We start from the raw sequence: 21112 nt of genomic DNA on the forward strand, positions 1-21112 counted from the left end.
CCAGAATCATCTTCGCCATCCTTTCCTCTACATCTCTAGAACTATTAGGTGGCCTATAGAAAACTCCCAACAGGGTGACCTCTCCTTTCCTGTTTCTAACCTCAGCCCATACTACCTCGGAAGAAGAGTCCCCATCTTGCATCCTTTCTACCACCGTAATACTGTCCTTGACTAGCAGCGCCACACCTCCCCCTCTTTTGCCCCCTTCTCTGACCTTACTAAAGCACCTAAACCCCGGAACCTGCAACAACCATTCCTGTCCCTGCTCGATCCATGTCTCTGAAATGGCCACAACATCGAAGTCCCAGGTACCAACCCATGCTGCCAGTTCCCCTACCTTATTTCGTATACTCCTGGCATTGAAATAGACACACTTCAAACCACAGACCTGAACACTGCCGCCCTCCTGCGAAGTCAAAACTGTGCTCCTGACCTCTCTACTCTCAATCTCTCGCACCCCAAAACTACAATCCAGGTTCCCATGCCCCTGCTGAATTAGTTTAAACGCAACCAGCAAAAGCAACAGGCCGTCCACCCGACTGTGGAAGACTTTGCAGCCTTTCAATTCCAGACAACCTACTGAAGCGATGGAGCACACGCTACTTCCAGGGATGCTGAGAACTACTGGTAATTTAAATAGTAACTGGAAAATATTTAAACAGCAGCTTCAGGTATACATGGCAGCTATGGACTTAAATGCAGCCACCGATGACAGAGAAATTGGACTTTTACTCGCAACGGCAGGCCAGCAGGCGATACACATTTATAACTTTTTACGTATGGTGATACTGAAGATAAAACTAAGTATCAAGTGATAGTAGCAAAATTTGATGACCAAATTTAAATCACAATCCAATGAAATCATTGAAAGATTAAGTGCAGCACGGTAGCACAAGTGGATAGTACTGTGGCTTCACAGCGCCAGGGTTCCAGGTTCGATTCCCCGCTGGGTCACTGTCTGTACGGAGTCTGCACGTTCTCCCCGTGTGTGCGTGGGTTTCCTCCGGGTGCTCCGGTTTCCTCTCACAGTCCAAAGACGTGCGGGTTAGATGGATTGGCCATGATAAATTGCCCTTAGAGTCCAAAAAGGTTAGGAGGGGTTATTGGGTTACGGGGATAGGGTGGAAGTGAGGGCTTAAGTGGGTCGGTGCAGACTCGATGGGCCGAATGGCCTCCTTCTGCACTGTATGTTCTATGATTCAACCTGCGTAACAGATTCCAAAAAAAGGGGGGACTCTCTCCAATTATGTAACAGATCTGCGCTTGCTAGCACAAGGCTGCAACTATGCTGATTTAACAGATTCAATCATCAGAGATCAATTAATCTATGGTCTTGTAGATGAAAATCTAAGGGAATCATTACTGCTACAAAATGACTTAACACTAAAAAACACCGTCGCAAAATGCTTACAACAGGAGCAAAAAAAGCAGCAGTTACTGGAGCTGTTTGACAAACAAAACATGGTGAAAACTCACCACGAGGCAGATGTAAGCATGGTGGCCTCTCCTCACAGGCCTTCTTTTCCGGTCGTTGGCACCCATAATGGCGCGTCTGCGCATGCACACAATCCCGACTGACGCGACCCCGGGAGTACCCGGTACGCGCATGCACACTTCTCGCAATACCAGCCCCAGACTAAAAGTTGCGCTGCGCATGCGCGAACGTCACAAACGCGTGACGTCACGGACGTCATGCCATGTCATCGCTGTGGCTCCGCCCATTTAAAAGGGCAATGTCCTGCACAAGGAAAAAGGTGCAGAAAATGCTCCAAAATGAACCATTTTGCCTCCCAATGTCAGTCCTCCGCCAAATATTACTCTACAATGCAAAGGCATGGAAACTTTAAGGTACGCACAGTTGATGTAATGGACACTCCGGCACCCGAAGAAAATTTCTCCGACCACGAAGAGTTCCACTCCTGGGAGAACACGTATGGCGTAGGAATCATCAACGCCACAGCGGAACCACAGGAGCTGACCACGAAGCCTCGACACATGCATGCCCATCGAGTCCACAAGCGAATGGAGTGCCACGGTGCAAGTCAACAACTTCCCCATCACTTTCAATCTGGACACAGGAGCGTCCACAAACTTAATGACGAGCAAAGATCTCGCATCCATCCCAGAGACGCACGAAATGCTACCTGCCGCATGCAAGTTGACTGATTACAAAGGAAACCAGATCACCTCAAAGGGGTCCTGACACCTACAAGTAGCAAACAAGACAGTCACAACAGGACTACGATTAGAAATTGTGGACGATGTGGTGATTGTAGATCTGAGTAGATGCAATACAACTGAGCAAGCACTAGAGGGAGCACGGGAGAGCTATAAATACACAGGGAAAGGAAGTGAGGACACACTTCACGGAAGGGAGAACTGGGAGCAGGACACAGGACAGGCAGGCAGCATTTGAGGTAGCCGTAAGCTAAGCTCTGAAGACAGAACAAATTCACAATAAAGCATCTTCTCCACCTTTGAGACTACGAGCTTTATTAAGGCACAAGGAACAACACAGACAACAAAAGAACCTCACTGCTAGGTGCTCAAGCCTGCAAGGATTTGCGGCTAATTCATAGGATCTTCATGCACGCGGCTGACTCATCATGACTGGCCGATAACATACAGCTGCCACTCAACGAGTATCCCGACGTCTTCTCTGGCATGGGTACGCTACCCTATAACTACAAACTCCTGCTCAAAGAGAATGCCATACCGGTCATCCTGCCCCAAGGAGGATGCCGGCTCCATTGCGGAACAAGCTAAAAGCTGAACTCCAACGCCTCCAATCTCAAGGCATTATATCACAAGTCACACGTCCGACTGACTGGGTCAGCTTGTTGGTGCGTGTTAAGAAGCTGTCTGGTGAACTCAGAATCTGTTTAGATCCCAAGGATTTGAACAAGAACATTCGCAAGGAACATTACCCTATCCCCAAGCGAGGGGAGATAGCGAGCGAAATGGCACAAGCACGCATATTTACCAAACTTGATGCCTCACAGGGCTTCTGGCAAATGCAGCTCAATGATTCCAGGCGACTGCTGTGCACCTTCAACATGCCGTTTGGAAGGTACTGTTATAATCGGATGCCCTTTGGCATTATATCTGCATCCGAAATACTTCACAGAATAATAGAGCAGATGATAGAAGACATTGAAGGCGTCCATGTCTATGTTGATGACATCATAATATGGTCAACGACAGAGGAAGACCACATTGCGAGGTTGAAGCAAGTCTTCCAAAGAATCCACCACTTTGGGCTGAAGCTCAACCGGGCCAAGTGCACCTTTGCACGGTCCTCTCTGACCTTCCTGGGTGACACAATATCAGAGCACGGGGTGAAGCCGGACGCTCAGAAGATAGCAGTAATTCAGAGCATGCAGCGGCCACATGACAAGAAAGCGGTGCTCAGGTTCCTGGGATTCATCAACTTCCTAGGCAAGTTCATACCGAACCTGGCAGCAAGGACGACGGCGTTAAGGCAAGTGATAAGGAAGGACACGGAGTTTGCCTGGACCCAACATCACCAAGATGAATGGGATGATCTGAGACACCAATTGATGGCAGCTCCAACGCTGGCATTTTTTGACCCAGCAAAACCTACAAAGATCTCAACCGATGCCAGTCAACATGGAATTGGTGTGGTGCTACTGCAACAGAATGACCAGTCGGACTGGGTCCCAGTGGCTTAAGCTTCACGAGCGATGACCGCCATAGAGTGCAGGTACAGACAGATAGAGAAGGAGTGCCTGGGGTTGATCACAGGCATGACCAAATTCCACCACTATGTGTACGGTTTCCCCACGTTTCACGTGGAAACTGATCACAGACTGCTGGTAAACATCATCAACAAAGATCTAAATGATATGACGCCCGCGCCTACAACGCACGATGATGAAGTTGCGGAGGTATGCTTCACGCTGGTCTACACCCCTGGTAAGGACCTAGTGATAGCTGACACATTATCCCGAGCCATTGACGCTGACAATCCGCCGCCGACTTCCATCAATGATGTGGAAGCTCATGCACAGTGGTGCAGGGAGACACTCCCAGCAACGGACGAGAGGCTGCAGGCGACACGGGAAGATGTCACCCTCCAACAAGTCATGCACAACCTACAGCATGGCTGGCCAAAAGGGCGGTGCCCACAGTTCCAAAACGTCCAAACTGAACTGTCCGTGGTGGATGGCATCATACTGCGGAATGACAGAATCGTCATCCCACTGGCGCTCCGGGGGGACATGCTCCGCAGGATTCACGAGGGGCACCTTGGTGCCAAAAAGAGCAAAAGGAGAGCACGACAATCCGTTTACTGGCCAGGGATAAATGAGGACATAACGAACATGGTGCTCACCTGTGACACGTGTCAAAGGCATCGACCGGCACAATGCAAGGAACAACTGCAGCAGCATGAGATGGCCACGTCACCCTGGGACAAAGTTGGCATAGACTTGTTCCACGCCATGGGCCGAAACTATGTTCTGCTCAAAGTACTATTCCAACTTTCCCGAACTACTGAAACTCCTGGATCTCACAGCGGCGTCAGTCATCAAGGCCTGCAAAGAAACATTCTCCAGGCATGGCATCACACGGACAGTCATGTCCGACAATGGTCCTTGCTTTGCCAGCTGGGAATGGATGGAATTCGCCAAGCAGTACAATTTCAAGCATGTGACGTCGAGTTCACACTTTCCGCAATCGAATGGCAGGGTGGAGAAAGGTGTACACGTTATCAAACAACTAATCAGCAAGGCTGCAGACTCAAAGTCCAACATACACTTGGCCCTCCTGTCATACCGTTCGTCACCTTTGAGCTTTGGACTATCACCGGCTCAAATGCTCTTCAATAGAGATGTGCGGACAACATTACCGGCATTATAATTCACCAATCCCGATCACTCGCCAGTCCTGGACAAGATGCGTCACCAACGTCAGGTGCAAAAGCAGCACTATGACCAGCAGGCAAAAGTACTGCATCCATTGGCAATCAACAATATGGTGAGGTTGTGACACCCGGCTGGGGGTTGGTCTAACATGGCGACGGTTCTCCGCCAAATATCGCCACGGTCCTACGTTGTAAAGTCCGACGATGGAACACTGTTTCGAAGCAATTGCCGAGACCTTCTAAAGGTTACACCTTGTCAACCTGTATTTCCAACACTAGATCTGCAGGACGCTGTCAGGCAACTTCCTGGAACTCCAGCAGCAGGTGTCCAAATGGACGTAAAAAACTCTGGATCTCCATGCCCACTCAGGAGGTCTGCCCGGATCAGCCGTGCACCCAGCCGTCTGAACTTGTGAACATGGACAGAACTATCATTCCTCTACCTTGTTTCTGTATATAAAGCTAACTGCGTTTGAATTTATGTTTCGCTACAGATCTGCAAACATTTTTTTTTTAAAGTGAAAAAGGGGGATGTAGTGATCCTCGCTTGAGTATGTACATTAGAGGCTGATGGGAAATGGAAGCACCACCAGGGGAAGCACCACCAGGGGGGCAGCACGGGGACATAAAAGAGTGACGCCGAAGGCCCTCCCCCTCACTTGGTGGAGAGACGGCGAGGAGGACAGGGACGGAAGTAAAGCTCAGGGCTGTTAGTGAGGTCAGGCATGGTTGCAGAGCATAGAGAAGCATTATCTTTACAAGTACAGTTCTGTAAGTAAAAAGCTAAAGCAGTCATTCATTGTGTAGCACAATAAACCTTCCTTCAACTGCTGAACGACTTCTAGCATTCTTTCAAGAGACATAACACTTCCCACAGGTGAAATCAGCAGGGTCACTAATGGCGTCCCTCACCTCAAACATTCTGCAGGAAGAACATTGCACTGCCATCCCTGCCATCCCCTCTAGATAACTGGCAGATAAAAGAAAAGAAAGAAAGAGTTTACCTGATATTCACTCACCCCCTTAGGTTAGACGAGGTGGATGGGTGGGGGACACTACAAGTGTAGTGTCTCGGGTTTAGCAACCACCCAACTTAAACATAGGTAAAAATAAAACACTTAATCACCTACCGGATTGCCAAGCTGCACTCCAGCTGCCTCTCTCTTCCCCACTAGCTTTCAGAATGCAGCTCCTTCATCAGGTACGCTCTGAAAGCTAGTGATTCCAAATAAATCTGTTGCACTTATAGAATCATAGACTCAACAGTGCAGAAGGAGGCCACCTGGCCCATTGAGTCGCACCAACCCCTGGAAAGAGCACCCAACCCAAGTCCACACCTCCACCTTTTCCCCGTAACCCAGTAACCCCATGCAAAATAAGGGTAATTTAGCATGGCCAATCCACCTAACCTGCACATCTTTGCACTGTGAGAGGAAAACCATGCCGACATGGGGAGAATGTGCAGACTCCACACAGTGACCCAAGCTGGGAATTGAACCTGGGAGCCTGGAGCTGTAAAGCAACAGTGCTAACCACTGTGCCACCCACCTGGTGTTGTAAGGCTTTTTACTGTGTAATTATATCGGGCCACATCTGGAATATTGTATGCAGTTTTGGTCTCCTTATCTGAGGAAGGAAGTTCTTGCTGTAGCAGGTAAAGCAAAGGTTTACCAGACTGACTCCTGGGATGGCAGGACTGACGGACGAGGAGAGATTGAGTTGGTTAGGATTGTATTCACTGGAGCTCAGAAGAATGACGGGGAATCTCATAAAATCCTATAAAATCTTAATGGGACTAGTTTAGGCTGATGTACGAAGGATATTCCCGATGGTGGAGGTGTCCAGAACCACAGTCTGAGTCTGTCACAGTCTGAGGAAATGGGATGGACCATTCAGGACTGAAATGAGGATACATTTTTTGACCCAGAGTGGTGAGCCTGTGGAATTCTTTACCACAAAAAGTAGTTGAGGCCAAAACATTGTGGCCGGGAATCTCCATTCCTGCGGCCAAGTGCGGAGAAAATCGGCGCAAACCACTCACCGATTCTGGTACCGGCGCCGACCAAAACCTCCGCCTCCTGCGCCGAAACTGGCCAGAGAACTGCTAGGTCCCGGGCGGTGCATGTGCACGGCAGAATACCTACAGTGGTCTGGCCGTACAACATGGCAGCGGCCGTGCACGGACCCAACCCGCCATCTGAGAACCCATAACCCACCCCCTGGCCACCCCCCCCCCCCACCCCCACCAGTCCCCCCAGCTGTCGCAGAAGCCCGCCCGGCCAGTGGCACGGATCACGGCCTAGTGTGGCGGTGCTGGATGCAGTCCGCAGCCGCCAAACTGGGTCCACAATTTGTGTGATGACACTTGTCCCGCGCCGCTGGGAACTCGGCCCATCAGGGGTGGAGAATCGTGAGAGGGCCGGCCGATGAGGCAGCAAAGGCATTGCGACAACGCATGCCATGCATCACGATGACGGCGGTTTGGAGGGGGCAGAGACTTGCAAACCAGCATCAAACCGGCACCAGCCCCGGTTCTGGTGTCGGAATCGATTCTCAGCCCAATCGCCGATTACAATGGACAATCCCGCCCTGAATGTTTTCAAGAAGCAGTTAGATATCACACTTGGGGCGAAGGGGATCAAAGGATTTGGGGAGAAGGCAGGATCAAGTTATTGAATTGGATGATCAGCCATGATCACAAGGAATAATGGAGTAAGCTCGAAGGGCCGAAAGGTCTCCTGCTCCTATTTTCTATGGTTCTGTGGGACTGTGGTAACATTTACATTTAATAGCTTCAGATTGGATTTATTAATTTCTACTTACGGCGTCAGATACGGTATCACAGTGGTAGCACAGTTGCTTCACAGCTCCAGCATCGCAGGTTCGATTCCCGGCTTGGGTCACTTTCTCTCCGTGTCTGCGCGGGTTTCCTCCGGGTGCTCCGGTTTCCTCCCACAGTCCAAAGATGTGCAGGTTAGGTGAACTGGCCATGCTAAATTGCCTTTAGTGACCAAAATGGTTATGTGGGGTCACTGGGTTACAGGGTTACTAGATAGGGTGGAGGTGTGGGCTTAGATAGGGTGCTCTTTCCAAGTGTCGGTGCAGATTCGATGGGCCGAATGGCCTCCTTCTGCACTGTAAATTCTAGGATTTTCCTTTGAATGGTATGTGCATTTAGATAGAGACTTTTCTCTTGTTTCTACTCTTTGGTTTACCACATCTTTCCCAATTTTATTCCTTGCCCCCCTCACTAGTACATCAGCTGCAGCGCAGTTCATGTGGAAACCGTCCCAAAAGTACAGATCTCACTTTCCAATGTACTGGTGCTAGTGCCCCATGAATCGGAACCCAATCTTTGGGCCTTGTATTAATTTCTCTAATCGCATTTACACGTGGCTCAGGTAACCATCCAGAAATTATCTTTGAGTTTCTACTCTTAATGTGATGCCTCCTTGTCCTGAACAATGCAGAATCTCCATCCTTGTCCTGCCTATGATGTTCACTACGACAAGGACCATGACAACTGCGTCCTTCCCTCCCACCACAAGTTCCTCTCTAGCCCGGAGCAGGGGTGAAATTCTCCGACCCCCAGCAGGGTCGGAGAATCGCCCGGGGCCGCCGAAAATCCCGCCCTCGCCATGTCCAGATTTCTCCCACCCGCAAAAAGTCGGCGTGCCGCCAATCCCGCCGCCCACCTCGGAGAATGGCGGGGGCCGGCGGGAGGCTACGGGTTTCTGTGCTGCCGTTATTCTCCGGCCCGAATGGGCCGAAGTCCCGCCGACGTGGCCACAGGCCACGTCGGCGTTAATCACAACAGGTATTTAACGGTGTCAACCAGTGTTGATGGTTGACGCCATTCATCGTGGAGGTGGGTGACAGGCCGGAAGGGGGGGTGGAGAAATCACAGAGTGCTAGTGCCGGTGGGTTGGGGGGGGGGGGGGGGGGGAGAGAGATCACAGAGTGCGGGTGTCGGTGGGTTGGGGAGGGCTCTTTCGTGTAGTCACGCCGGGGGGTGTTGATTACGTCGCCCGACGTCAGCGGGTGACGCCAACGTGAATGGCGTAACGCCGCTGCTGGCCCATTCGGGCCCGAAGAATACGCAATGTTTCGTGGGGCCCGACGCCGGAGTCATCAGCGCCGTTTTTGGCGCCGGGTCCCGGGCATTGCGACGGTCACCGGAGAATTTCGCCCCAGATGTTCAAACCTTGGCACCGAGCAAGCAACACCGCCATCTGGACTCACTCTTTGCGACAGAGAACAGCATCAATTCTCCTCACTATATTGACATTCTAACACCCTACTGCCATGACATTCCTTTTTTCTCCTTTCACATGAATAGCTTCTGGTACCACAGTGCCATGGCCCGTTGGCTCATCCACCCTGCAGCCCCCACTCTCATCCAAACAAGAGAGAACCTCAAACCTGTTGGACAATTGCAGAAGCTGACCATCCTGCCTTCTGTGTCCCCTTGCCTGCCTCATCTGCAGTCACAACACCCCGTCCCTGATTACTTTCCAAACCAAAGGATTCTATCATAAGGGGTGTGACTGGCTTCTTAAACAAAGCCCACATCAGCCTCCCTGATGTGTCGCAGTGTCTGCAGCTCAATCACCCTGAATGTGGTTGACTTAAGAGTCAACCACATTCAGGGTGATTGAGCTGCAGACACTGACCTCTGAAATGGCCTAACAAGCCACTGAATCCGAGGGCAAAGGTAATTAGGGAATGGGCAATAAATATTAGACAAGCCTGCAATGCCCACATGGCACAAATTAATAAAAAACAAGTTTTGAATAAGTCAAAGTGCCTCAAGCCAGCAGAGTTACACTAGAATCCATGCCGCATCACCTATCCTTCCCTTGAGCTTTAATTAATTACTTTATTGTTTTCTCTATTTTCTTCTAGATATTTATTAACCTCATCACAATTGTTGAATTCTTTATTTTCTTTTCGAAATTTATCAACCTTATCACAAACTCCAGTGTTTAAACCTTCGGAAATTGGCCTTAACCACTTATTGGATATTCACCAACTACTCAGCAACAGCTCACCTCCTATCCTCACTAATCTTCCTCTTCTCACCAAACTCCCACACTCTATTTCAAGTTGTGCTTTCAGACTCGCTTCAATTTTTCCATCCTGATTAAGTGTTTACTCATCCTTTGCTGTTATTTTTATTCCCACCTGCCACCAGTGTTTGCCCAATTCGCACGATAGCGTAGTGGTTAACACAATTGCTTCACAGGTCCAGGGTCCCAGGTTCGATTCCCAGCTTGGGTCACTGTCTGTGCGGAGTCTGCATGTTCTCCCCGTGTGTGCGTGGGTTTCCGCCGGGTGCTCCGGTTTCCTCCCACAGTCCAAAGATGTGCAGGTTAGGTGGAGTGGCCATGATAAATTGCCCTTAGTGTCCAAAATTGCCCTTAGTGTTGGGTGGGGTTACTGGGTTATGGGGATGGGGCGGAGGTGTGGGTAGGGTGCTCTTTCCAGGAGCCGGTGCAGACTCAATAGGCTGAATGGCCTTCTTCTGCACTGTAAATTCTATGAAATCTATGAAATATGCTTTCTCCCAAGAACTTGGACTTTTTCTTACCAGTTGGGATGCATCTATTCTGTGCATTCTGAACTATCCCTTTAAAATGTTTGCCGCTGCATCTTTACTGACCTATCCCTTAACCTAATTTGACAATTCACTTCAGCCAGTTCATCTCTCCTGCTCTCATAATCACCCTTATTTAAGTTTGAAAATATAGCCCATTCGATGGAATAGAAGTAAACCATTCGACCCATCACTTCTGCTCCACCATTCAATGAGATCATGGTTGATCTGACATAATCTTCAACTTCACTTTCCCGCTTTAACCCCATAACCCTGGATTCCATCACTGATTAAAAATCTGTCTATCTCAGCGTTGAACAAACTTAACAACCCAACCTCTACAGACCTTTGAGGTAAAGAATTGCACAGATTCACTCCCCTCAGAGAAGAAATCCCTTCTCAGCTCTGTCTTAAAAGGGCAGCCCCTTACTCTGAGATTATACCCTCTGTCCCAGACTCCCACTTAGGGAAACAAGCTCTCAGCATCTGCCCTGTCAAGCCACCTATATAGAATCTTGTGTGTCTCAATGAGGTCATCTCCCATTCTTCGAAACTCCAACCTCCAACCTACTCCAAACTCCAACCTACTCAACCTCACCTCATTATAAAATCCCTCCATACCAAGGTTCATACCTGGTGAACCTTCTCAGGACTGCCTCCAATGTCAGTATATCATTCCTTAGATAAGAGGACCAGAACTGTTCACAGTTTTCCCAGTGTGGATTAACAAGTACATAGAACATAGAAAAATACAGCACAGAACAGGCCCTTCGGCCCACGATGTTGTGCCGAACCTTTGTCCCAGATTAATAATAGATTATCATAGAATTTACAGTGCAGAAGGAGGCCACCCAGCCCATCGAGTATACACTGGCTCCCAGAAGGAGCACCCCACCCGAGGTCAACACCTCCACCCTATCCCCATAACCCAGTAACCCCACCCAACACTAAGGGCAATTTTGGACACTAAGGGCAATTTATCATGGCCAATCCACCTAACCTGCACATCTTTGGACTGTGGGAGGAAACCAGAGCACCCAGAGGAAACCCACGCACACATGAGGAGGATGTGCAGACTCCGCACAGACAGTGACCCAAGCCGGGAATCGAACCTGGGACCCTGGAGCTGTGAAGCAATTGTGCTATCCACAATGCTACCATGCTGCCCTTAAGAACAAATTAATCTACATTCCATTATTCTACCATAATCCATGTACCTATTCAATAGCTGCTTGAAGGTCCCTAATGTTTCCGACTCAACTACTTCCACAGGCAGTGCATTCCATGCCCCCACTACTCTCTGGGTAAAGAACCTACCTCTGACATCCCCCCTATATCTTCCACCATTCACCTTAAATTTATGTCCCCTTGTAATGGTTTGTTCTACCTGGGGAAAAGGTCTCTGACTGTCTACTCTATCTATTCCCCTGATCATTTTATAAACCTCTATCAAGTCGCCCCTCATCCTTCTCTGTTTAGAATTTAGAACAGTACAGCACAGAACAGGCCCTTCGGCCCTCAATGTTGTGCCGAGCAATGATCACCCTACTCAAACTCACGTATCCACCCTATACCCGTAACCCAACAACTCCCCCTTAATCTTACTTTTTAGGACACTACGGGCAATTTAGCATGGCCAATCCACCTAACCCGCACATCTTTGGACTGTGGGAGGAAACCGGAGCACCCGGAGGAAACCCACGCACACACGGGGAGGACGTGCAGACTCCGCACAGACAGTGACCCAGCCGGGAACCGAACCTGGGACCCTGGAGCTGTGAAGCATTGATGCTAACCACCATGCTACCATGCTGCTCTAATGAGAAAAGGCACAGCACTCTCAACCTTTCCTCGTAAAACCTACTCTCCATCCTAGTAAATCTCCTTTGCACCTTTTCCAAAGCTTCCATATCCTTCCTAAAATGAGGCGACTAGAACTGCCCTCTCTTAGCTCTGCTAATCCCTTTCTTCAGTTCCCTCCTGGCTATCTTGTATCCCTCCAACGCCCTGTCTGAACCTTGTTTCCTCAGCCTTCCCTTCTTCCTCTTAACAAGACATTCAACCTCACGTGTCAACCATGGTTCCCTCACTCGACCATCTCTTCCCTGCCTGACAGGGACATACATATTAAAGACACGTAGTATCTGTTCCTTGAACAAGTTCCACATTTCAATTGTGTCCATCCCTGACAGCCTATGTTCCCAACTTATGCACTTATACTTTGTATAGTTTTAACAAGATTTCCTTATTTTTGTACTCCATTCTCTTTGAAATTAAAGCCAGAATTCCATTTGCCTTCCCAATTACCTGCTGAACTTGCATGCTAGCTTTTTGTGATTTATGCCGAGGACCCATTTAATTGCTGTTCCATTCACTTCCTCCACCACTGACACACTATGACAGCCATGTGCTATCTACAAGATGCACTGCAGGAACTTATCAAGGTTGCTTCGACAGAACCTTCGAAACCCATGATCACTGCCATTTGAAGAATAAGAGCAACAGATACTTGGGAACACCACCACCTGGAGGTTCCCCTCCAAGTCACTCACCATCCTGACTTGGAAATATATCACCAATCCTACACTGTCACTGTGTCAAAATCCTAGAACTCCCTTTTTAAAAAAATATTTGCAAAATGTTTATAACAATAAAAGCAATAATAATAACATAAACATCAACATGTAAAATAGACATTTCCCACCCAATCCCTTCTGTACATCCCTCAACCATATTGCACCTACCCCACGCCCCCCCTTCGGAATGCTGCTTCTGCTGACATTTTAATTTTCCCGGAGAAAGTCGACGAACGACTGCCACTTCCGAGAGAACCCTAGCATTGACCCTCTCAAGGCAAACTTTATTTTCTCCAGCTTGAGAAACCCAGCCATGTCACTAACCCAAGTCTCTACACTCGGGGGCTTCGAGTCCCTCCACAATAACAGGATCCGTCTCCGGGCTACCAGGGAGGCAAAGGCCAAAACGTCGGCCTCTTTCACTCCCTGAACTCCCGGATCTTCTGACACTCCAAAGACGTTACCTCCGGACTCAGCACCCTGGGCATTGCTTTAGCAAAACCCTGCCAAAACCCTCTAAGCTTCGGGCATGCCCGCACACCTCGCACATCTATCTTCTACCCCGAAGGAACTCCCTTCCTAACAGCACTGTGGATGTTCCTACAGCACAGGAACTGCAGCGGTTCAAGAAGGCAGCTCACCACCACCTTCTGAAGGGGAATTACGATGGGCAAGCATGTTGGCCAAACCAGCAACGCCCACATCCTGCAAATGAATTTTTAAAAACTCAAATCGCTCAGAATCTTTACGCAGTCTTTCACCCTTTAAATAATTTCCGCTCCTTTATTCTTCCTACCAAAATGCGGTCAATCCTGCCAGTAGTAACCCACGGTCAATCCGGCCAGGAGTATCCCGCAGTCAATCCGGCCGGGATCCCGCGATCAACCCGGCCAGTAGTATCCCAGGGACAATCCGGCCAGGAGTATCCCGCGGTCAATCCAGCTAGGAGTATTCCCACGGTCAATTCAGCCGGGATCCCGCAATTAACCCTGTCCAGGACTATCCCGCGATTAATCTGGCTGGGATTATCCTGTGATCAATCCTTTTTCTTTAATTTTTCCAATTAAGGGGCAATTTAGTTGAGCCAATCCAACTACCCTGCATATCTTTCGGTTGTGGAGCAGAGACCCATGCAGACCCGGGGAGAATGTGCAAACTCCATAGGCACAGTGGCCCAGGACCGGAATCAAACCCGAGTCCTCAGCACCGTGAGGCAGCTGCATCACCATGTCGCCCATCCTATGATCAAACCTTTCCCGGAGTATCTGGGGATCAATTTTGCCGGGTCGATCCTGTGATCAATCCAACCCGAATTACCCTGTGATTAAAGCTGCCTGGTTTGTCGTGTGATCAATCTTGCTGTGTTTATCCTGGGATCAATCCAGCCGGGACTGTCCGGTGATCAATGCGGTCGGGATTATCCGGTGGCCAATCCTCCCAGGATTATCCTGTGATTGTCCGCAGACATGACATGAGCGGAAAAGCCAAGGGTAGCGGGTGGACGGGTTGGCGGACCCACAAGGCGAGGTGTTCCTGGCCACCCCAGAGAGAGAGAGACAAGCTGAACCACGCCCACCCCACCCCACCCTCCCCGGAGATGGATGGAAGGTGTTTGAGCTGTTGTCGATGAGGGAGGCGATAAGGTGGAGATCCAGGTGGCGGTCAAGCATGCAGACGGCGATCAACAGATTGGGGAAGAAGATGGAAGCGTAAGGTAAGACGATTCAGGAATTTGAGAAGACGTCGACAGACCACAGCGACTGGATTGTTGCTCTGGAAGCCGAAATTAAAAGGTTGGTGGCAACCCAGAGGAGCGTAAAGGAGGTCGGGGACGAGGAGAACCAGTCCCGGTGCCAAAATATATGGATCATTGGCCTGCCAGAGGGGATACAGGGCAGGGACCGAGCGAACTATGTTGCCCAGATGTCAGGCAACTTGGTCGGGAGGGACAGCTTCCCCAAACCGCCGGAGATCGACAGGGCACACAGATCGCTCTGAGCGAAGCCCAATGCCAGACGGCAAACAAAGGCAATAATTTCCAAATTACATCGGTATCAGTACCTGGATATGATCCTGCAGTGGGCAAGGCAAACAAAGGCATTGGGAAGGAGATAAAATCCCGGTCTACCAAGACATTGGAGCAAGCCTGGCAAACCGCAGGGCCAAAATCAAACAGGCAAAATTGGCCCTGTACAAGAGTGGAGTGAAATTTGGAATGCTGTTTCCCTGCCACGTTCCAAAATAAGGAACTCTATTTAAACACCCCGGCAGAGGCGGACGCGTTTGTGGTGATTAGCGGCCTGGTTAAAGGGCAGGCAAGACAGCGCTGTGGCGAAAGAGAGGAGGAAGAAAGGGAAGAAAGAAAAGAACTATGATGGACTTATACCATGTTTTCGCGGGACAGTACTGCCTCGCTCGGAACAGAAATGTTAAATTACAGGAAAGGGACGAGGGCAGCGGAGCCCAGGAGAGGGTGAAGAGGGACAGCAATCTAGCAGGCACAGTAAAAGGGCAGGATCATCCCTGGAGGGGGGAGGATCCACCAGACTAGTGGGGAAAGCTAGCATAGGAAGTATGAGCACAAGGCTTCCTGTGGCGCACCTCCAGGGTAGGAGGGGGATTCACAGGGGCAGGAATGGGGCGTGCAAAGTGGGGTGTAGCAGGGAAGTGGGAACACAAGGGAAACACAAGGATAAGAAAGGGATGGTTTGCAGATTGGCTTCAGCAGGTAAGATGTAGGTTGAAGAAACAAGGTGGCACCACAAGCAGCCACATTGGAAGGTCCCTGAACAAAGGGAAATCCCAGAGTGCAGGGGCGCACCCATGTGGCGTACACACAGTTGGATGTCACCTCAATGAAGGGAACCCCCGAAATGCAGGGATCCGACCTCATGGTGAGAACAGCGACTGTGGCCATTTTGGACAGCCCCTGAACAAATAGTGCAGGGACACGCACGTCCACCAGGTAGGTGGTTGATCTCGCAGAACAGACAGGATTATCACCTGGAAAATCAGGGGACTTAACAGTCCAGTGAAAAGATCCAGAGTCTTCACCCATTTGAGAAGTTGGAAAGCCAACATAGCCTTCATCCAAGAGACACACCTGAGGGAGAATGACCGACTGGAAGGAAGGGCTGCATTTGTCAGATGCAGCATTCCTGTTACGGGACGAGGGCCAGGGGATAGCTATCCTGATTAGCAAGAAGATGGTTTTATGGCAACAAAGGTGGCTACGAACCCGGAGGACGGTATGTCATGGTAAGCGGTGTCCTGGACGGGGCACCAGTAGTTCCAGTAAACGTGTACGCACCCAACTGGAACGACACGGACTTTTAAAGGAGACCATGGTGGAAATTCCCGATATCGACATACACCAATCGATCATGGGGGGGGGGGGGGGGGGACACTTTAACTTCACCGAGCGATCAAACCCCAAAACTGGGAAAAAGATAGGCATGGCTAGGGAACAGATAGGGACAGTTCCTACACCCTGGTGAGAAGGAATTCTTGTTCTTCTCACTGGTACATAATGTATACACCCGTATTGACTTCTTTGCAGTGGGGAAATCAATGCTTCCATAAATAGAGTGGAATACTCTGAGGTAGTCATCTGCGACCATGCTCCACATTACATGGATGCGAGGCTGGAGACAGGTCATGACCAACGTCCTGCATGGAGGTTGGACACGGACCTCTTGGCCAACAAGGTCTTCTGGCACGAAACATCACAGGTCATAGGTGAGCACATCACTAACAACCAGAATGGAGAAGTCTCACCTTCTATGTTCTGGGAGGCACTGAAGGCAGTGATTAGGAGAGAAATTATAGCCTACAAGGCTTGTAGAGACAGGGAAGAGAGGGCGGCCAGGCTCCATCCTGGATCGACTCCATCCTGGAGTTATTTCCAGTGAGCCCAAATGGAGCAGGGACGGAGCTGGAGGGTCTACCATTCAAATTAGCCCAAAATAAAGTCCACTATTGGAAATCCAGATAGCCCATGACTGGACACAGATCCACAAGTGACCAGTCTGGCGGAGCAAGTCAAAAAGGACATACAGAGATGGGATGCACTCCTGTTTTTCCTGGTAGGATGGGTGCAATGATGAATATACTGCCAAGGTTCCTCTTCCTGTTTAGATCCAAACAGATCTTCTTCCCTAAGGAATAGATAAAATTATCATTTTATCTGTGTGTGTGTGTGTGGGGAGGGAGAGGTGGGGAAGAGAAGAATCCCCAGAACTATACTGCACAAAGAACATCAAGCTATGTTGATTAACAAAGCTAATTTATTAACTCTACTTATAACTACGTTCGAACATCTCATAAGATAAAAGGTTGCTAAATAATTGTGGATGAAATGAGCTGGAAGTGACATGCTGAAAATCATATTGTTGAGAGAACTCGGTCCAGTCACAGCTGTCAAAACATGGACTGTTGTCACTCATGACAGTTAATGGGATTCCATGCCTTGCAAGTATCTCCTTTGTAGCCTTTATGACAGTTTGGCAAGGGATATAATGAAAGCCATGGGAAATCATCACATTGTCACCATCTGTGTACTGAAGGGTGGCTATAAGTATTTTGCTGACCTTGAGACTACATTAAAGCATTGAATCGAAACAGTGACCAGTCAATCCCAATGACGGCGGACTTCATCCCTCTAATGATCAGTCAACAGGGGAGCTACTCAGAGTTTACGAACTGAGGCACGAAATGCACGCTTTCCTCCTCGCGCAATTGTCCTCTCTGGCTGATTTGTTTGCCGATGAAACGTGGATGCTAACTATGTATTGCCTCTCCTCCTGTGAACCAGATTGGATTGAGATCGTGAGTACCTCACCTAAAGGTAAGAGAAAATGGTGGGTCGCGAAGGTCGGCCGGCGTGGGTCGCGAAGGCCGGCCGGCGTGGGTCGCGAAGGTCGGCCGGCGTGGGTCGCGAAGGTCGGCCGGCGTGGGTCGCGAAGGTCGGCCGGCGTGGGTCGCGAAGGTCGGCCGGCGTGGGTCGCAAAGGTCGGCCGGCGTGGGTCGCAAAGGTCGGCCGGCGTGGGTCGCAAAGGTTAGCGGGGGTGGGGGGGGGGTGTTGAGAAATTCGTCCGGTTGGTAAAAATGGGTCCCCGGAAAAAAGGTTTGAAAAACACTGGTCTAAGACAATGGAAAAGTTACAGGTCTGCACTATGCCTGAGATCTGTAATAAAGCAGTCCAGTGTTTCACCTACTTTCTGGGCTCTTTGCCTGAAAATATATCTTTCAAAAGTTTCATTTATCTGAAGCTCACAATGCTCGACGAACTTTTTGATTATTTACTATTTTTTTTTATCATCCTCATTCTCAAAGCGGAATGAGTTAAAGATTTCTAGGGTTTGCAATCCAGCCATTGTTAGGAACAAGCTATTTTTCGCTGGTCGCTTCGAGGTCAATGTGATTTTAAAAACTCATCACTATGCTTAGAATTCCCCCTATACCAAAAAGGGTCGGTATTCTAAATGGTGAACAGGGATTCTCACTCCCTGACTCCGATGCAGGCTTCAGTGGGTGCTATTCAGGTCAAACTATATTTTCAAGTTATCCCCCGGTATAACCCATACCTTCACCGAAGATTTTATCTACTTACCACTTAGTAGCATCGATGTCCTGGGTGCTGCGTTGCTAAGTAAAGTAGACTTTAGGAGAAAAAAACACTTTTTCATATTATTTTATTATTATATTTTTTCTTTTAAAAGCTACAAACACTTTCTTTACAGAAAGGTAAAAAGATCTCGATTCTGGATCCTGCTGGTTGGTTGAAGGGACCTTCAGGCCCAACTTGACAATCAATCTTCTTTAAAGTTTGGTCTTCTTGAGGTGTGTTCGCTGGTTAGCTATGTTGCTGTGTCTTGTCGATCCCATGTATTGAGCTATAAGAGCTGGCTCTGCTAGCTATCTCTCAGCTGACTCTGACTCTTGTTTAAATTCTAGTCTTCCTTAGCTGTTTAAACTCGGCTGCTTGTCTAGTCTTTCCCATGACCGAGCTGTGAGAGCTGAATATGATTCTCTCCTCTCTCTGAGTTCTGCACCCCTTGACTTTTTTTTCTGGTTCTGCTCCCTGGGTTTATATTCTCTTTCTAACAATTATTAAGTTTTTATTACCTTGTTGTCAATTAACTTATTTCCACTTTGATTGTTAAAAAGTATCTTTGATGCAAACATTTTAATACAACTAAGTATTCATTTTGGGCATGGCCTCACCTCTCAGATATGATTACATTGTCCTTTGTGATGTTCAAAGTTCCTTTGTGATATTCAAGGATGCTTTGGTTTCAATAGAGATGTTACTTTTAATTCTGTGATTTCTAGTTATATTTTCCAATTGTCCCCAGTTCATAACTTTGCCTTTGATTTTGACTTTAAATTATGTTTCTCATAGACAGGTTGTCTCCAATTTTCTTTAATTTACTTGATGTTAGTAGAATTTCACACTTAGAATTGACACCAAATTCGACTGAACATCATCCATTCTTTCCAGCTGTGTACTAAGAGAGTTAATTTCAATGAAGGTGTGAAACCTTTGCTTTTAACTGCATGCTAAAATTTCACTTGGTTATGACTTGAAAGACCTGCCTGTTTTAAACATTCGTCACTTAATTCAATTGAAACCTTCATCCATGCTTTTCCAGATGCTTCCTAAGATATTTACTTTCAATGAAGGTGTGAACCATTGTTTTTAGCTTAATACAAGAATCCTATGTGTTTGATAAGCCTGCTTGTGAGAAAGAATCTGCATTTTATAATCCTGCTCTTTGCACCTGCTTTTAACCCTTCATGGGATCTTTCCCTGTATCCTCTCATGTTTCTCTCAGACCAGATTTGCCAGACTTCCATGTTTCAAATGACACATTTTTCTGTATTTTCAAGAACAAATGGCTGATATATATATAATTCAAACTGCTGTTTGAAATTTCTTCCAGTTAACATCAACTTTACCCGATGTCCAAAATTGCCGTGGAATTTGCAAACCTTGCATCTCGCTTGGACTGGGAAGTTCTTCGACGTTACTAGCTTCAAGGAGGCTGCTGACATCAGAGTCTGATCAAATTTATTTTTCTTGCTTCTCAAGTTTTTTTTTACACCGATTTTTTCTTTCTCTCGCGAAGCTTTTCTGATTTACCTTAGCAAGATCTCCTGGTACCATGCAATGTTCTCTGCTTTCTTGATAAGAATGGCTTTGATGTGTAGCGTTCAACAAAGAACATTGTTGATTAACAAAGCTAATTTATTAACACCTCTTATAACTAGATTTGAATGTCTTACTAAGATACAAAAGTTGCCAAGATAAACTATGCTATAACTCTATTTACAGATCTCCTGAACACACAACTGGTCTCTGTCACACTTAAAACACCTTCTCCCAGAATCACGGGTGTCACGTGATCTGTATGCCTGCTCTTGATCTGGTGGCTAGATGAATTTACATGAAATTATTAACCCTTCATCCACCAAACAATATCCATACTGTCACAAGGAACAGACCTGCAACCCTGGGCAAGCTGGTGCAATTTCTCTACCTGGAGAAGATCAAATACACCATCCGAATGCCAAAGAGAGCTTCCTCAAAGCATGGGGGGTATTCATAAGCCTGTTCCAAGACTTGTTAGAAGCCAACAGCGATTGGGGGCGGGGAGGGTGGAGAAAAATGAGGGCAGACAGGACATAGAACAGACAGGATCGGGGTGGAGGGCAGCAAGGAAGGAGACCAGGGAAATATCAGTTGGTGGCGTGGGATAAGAGCCGGGGGGAGGGGGGCAGAATTGAGCACACCCCCCTTCCCCTCCCCAACAACAACAAACAACAAAGCTATACGGGCAACAAGAAAAATTACAAAATGAAAGAAAGACTACAATACCCATGGCAGAAGACGGGGCCAAGAAAGAGCAAGATAAACTATAGGGGGATGGAAGAAAGAGAGGGGGAGGGAGAAAGAGAGGGGGAGGGAGAAAGAGAGTGGGGGGAGAAAGAGAGTGGGGGGGGAGAAAGAGAGTGGGGGGGAGAAAGAGAGTGGGGGGGAGAAAGAGAGTGGGG

This window comes from Scyliorhinus canicula, chromosome 21, assembly GCF_902713615.1.
Source record: "Scyliorhinus canicula chromosome 21, sScyCan1.1, whole genome shotgun sequence".
In the NCBI taxonomy this organism is placed as follows: Eukaryota; Metazoa; Chordata; class Chondrichthyes; order Carcharhiniformes; family Scyliorhinidae; genus Scyliorhinus; species Scyliorhinus canicula.